Below are 3,769 nucleotides of genomic sequence, written 5' to 3'. Positions count from 1 at the left end.
TATGTGACTCTGTGGGCCTGTTGTATTTGGGGTTGGCTGCTATTTAGATCGTACAAGGAAATATTTTGGTACTGTGTCTCAGAATAATGTTCAGCATCAGCCTAGAATATATTTTTGTAGTGAACTGATTAAGAACCCTCCTTTTTTTTTTTTTTACACTTCACACTACAGAATTCTTGTGGATAATTATTACATGTTTTTGTTTCCCAAGAAACTCAAAGCGTCTTTTTTATTTCATCACATCACACTGAGGAGGTCAGAGTACAGGGTCAGATCATACATGAAACACTCACAGAGACTCTCAAATACACACTCAAATACACAGACTCTCAAATATACACAGACTCAAATACACACGAGAGAATCACAAATACACACTCACAAACGCACAGATTCACAAATATATTCAATTTACAACAACTTCTTTGTTGTGGGATTGGATGAGAATGAGGGCGTCATCTGATTGCATACCTGTCAGCTTTCAGTGAAATTCACTGTTTTTAAATCAATAGGTCATCCACGTGAATTGTGTAGATCCGAAGAGTTTTTGTTTTTGGTCATCCTAAATGCTTACATTTAGGATGACTTGAGGCAAATGAAAGGGAAGAAGAAAAGGTTAGATATCCACACAGACAACCCCCTTCAAAGGAGGGGGGATGACGATCCATAGAATCACCTCACACCTGTGTGAATCAGATTCACAAAGCCCACCCCCCCCTTGTGTGGTTCACACCCGGGGGGTTCAACCCTATGCACCCCGACTGTTACCCTTGTCACTGAAGGGTGCTGCACCGTTTCAGACACCCTGAAGGAGGCTGCAGCCTGCTGGAAGTCACTCTATATCGACTCTGGTTCGATGCTCCGCGACGTCACAGCACAGAAGCAGAGGACATGCGGCTCCCTGGACATTTTAAGGGCAAATATTGTTGTCAGAATTATTATTGTATTGTGTTAGTACCTTGCCCCCATCATTCTTATTTTCTTGTTATTATCATTTTAAACGCTTTGTGTTAACTTAAAACTCACCTGCTTTTACCTGAAATGGCTGCAGGACGATAGGCTACTTGTGTTCGCCAGTAGGTGTGGCTTTTTTTTCGTCCCGATGTGCGCGCACACGCCGGCATCGGAGCTCTGCGGCGCGCGAGACGGAGAGCCGAGTAGTGTTAATGCGACACGTAGAGACAGAATGACATGCTGCTGGTTAGAGACGACCAACAACAGACGGATTGGAAGCTCATTCTGCGCATGCGTTAAATGCGTAAACATTTTTTTAATCCTGTAATTTAATCATAACGCGTTAACGCGTTATTTTTCACAGCACTAATATATATTCTCCCAACACATTAGATTAGTGTGCAAGACCCACTTTGTGACATCATAATAAAGTATAATGTATATTATACATAAACATATATATATATATATATTCTCCCAACACATTAGATTAGTGTGCAAGACCCACTTTGTGACATCACAATAAAGAATAAAGTATAATTACACACAAGTACATGTTGAAACGTATCAGACCGTAAGCTTGTACTACACAGGGTGGTGTGTATTTTAGAAAGCAAAAGAGAAGAGTGGCTCACACCTTATCAATAATAGTAGTGGGGATAACAATAACCACGGGTGAGAAACTGAAAAATAAAATGAAATCGTCTGCATATCAGGAGGAGAGCCGTGTACGTATAACCACCCCGTGTACCAGTTTATATGACCGGGATCGTGACCTCGTGAGCTGGCTATCCGTCGGTCGTAGAAGGCTCTTGCTTCGTCCGGGGTGTCAAAGTAAACGGTTCCTCCTTCAAAGGTGACGCGCAGGCGGGCCGGTGGAGCAGTCCGAAGCGGACGCCTTTTCTGTACAGTTCTTGCTTACAGTTTTTTTCAGGCGCTACCAAGCGTTTGTCCAACCAGTGGTCACATTGTGAAAACTCTAAACACAATTAGCACAGCATCGGTCGTTTGTGGCCATCAATTCACACATTTCATGTCGTTTTCAAACAATATGCAGTCAGTCAACACATTTCCACAATGCTTACATTTTCTTAACAGACAAGCTATACCTCCCAACAAAATTATGAATTGTTTTTGTATTATTTACTAACACAACATCCCACAATGGCAAACACAATATTCTAAACCTTAGATACAGTCTAAAAACCTCTTCTGCAATGATATCAGTTCTAAAACAATATATCTCAGCTGATAATAAACAAACAATTGATTCCCCATCTCCTCCCGATGGTAGGTCAGAGTTTGGAATGTTTCAATTTAGGTATCATATTTACACTAATAATTACTAATAAATAATGGCAACATATGGACATGACTCGTACAGGTTTGGACCACTGGATGTATTGTAATAACTTCAGAACAGATATCTTTTATGGTTCTTCCATCAGGCTCATTTTGAGTTTCTTAAGCATCTGTTTTTCTGTGAATTTCTATAAAGTTATATTTCATATCACACTCATAGCTGGTTGAGGGAGCTCTCGGCCTAGTGGGAGTTCTCAACCTTTTGTAACTTAGTCTGCTTCTAATTGATAAAAGATTTCCCTGGACCACCTTCCTTAAAAAATTAGGCAAAAAAAGAAGAAGAAAACATGAAGTGAAATATGTGAACAGTGACGACCATAATAAACATGTAGCTTTCCCTCAGTGAAACGTTATAGCGCTGTAATGTCCACAGCTCACAGCTGGTTGTAGATGTTTTCTTTGACTGAGGTATGTGCACGTGTGTGAACTGGGATATGATGACTTGAGTCTTAGTTTTATTCATGCTGTGATTCATTGATTGTGTTGTTACTGTGTTTTAATTTGTGTATAATGTTTCCCTCTGTACACATGGCATTGCACCTGTCCATCCTGGAGAGGGATCCTCCTCTGTTGCTCTCCTCAAGGTTTCTTCCTGTTCCCCCCTGAAGGGTTATTTGGGAGTTTTTCCTGATCCGATGTGAGGTTTTGGGACAGGGATGTCTATGTGTACAGACTGTAAAGCACTCCGAGACAAATGTGTAATTTGTGAAAACGGACTATACAAATTAACTGAATTGAATTGAATTGTGATCTAAAAAATAATCTTTCTTTTTTCAAATGTATTGTCTATCACTGTTTTATGATGTATTGTCTGAAACTTGGTGTCATGTGCTACTGCTGCTGTCTGGGCCAGGACGCTCTGGTAAAGGTGAGATGTTTGATCTCAATGAGACATTTCATGTATTCGGTAAATAGAATTGGTCAAAGAAGAGAACCTTGGGGAACTCCGTGACTAACGTTGGTGGTCATCGAGGCTTCATCGTTTACAAATACAAACTGAGATGGATCTGATAAATAGGATTTTGAATGACCACTGCTGAGCACAACCACAGTTATTGATATGTTTCTGTCAATGTGGTTCATTCAGGCAAAGATGATGACCCTGTTAGAGGACTGGAGGAATGTGTTGAGTCAGCAGAAACAGGTAAGCCTTGCAGTCATGACATGTCCTTTTTCTTCTTAAAGGTGTAAGGCCTTCATACACACACACACACACACACACACACACACACACACACACTGGTGAAACAAGAGGTTGACTCCACAGTGTCCAGATCTCCTCTGTTCTACGTCGCAGGTCTATACGCAGCTCTGGAGTCTCACCCAGACCTGGTCCTCCCTCTGGCCTTTCAAGAGTCTCATATGTATGTATGTATATATATATATATATATATATATATATATATATACATACATACATATATATACATATATATATACATATGTGTACAGG

This window comes from Pseudoliparis swirei, chromosome 13, assembly GCF_029220125.1.
Source record: "Pseudoliparis swirei isolate HS2019 ecotype Mariana Trench chromosome 13, NWPU_hadal_v1, whole genome shotgun sequence".
NCBI classification, from domain to species: domain Eukaryota; kingdom Metazoa; phylum Chordata; class Actinopteri; order Perciformes; family Liparidae; genus Pseudoliparis; species Pseudoliparis swirei.
Note: the sequence above shows the minus strand (reverse complement) of the source record.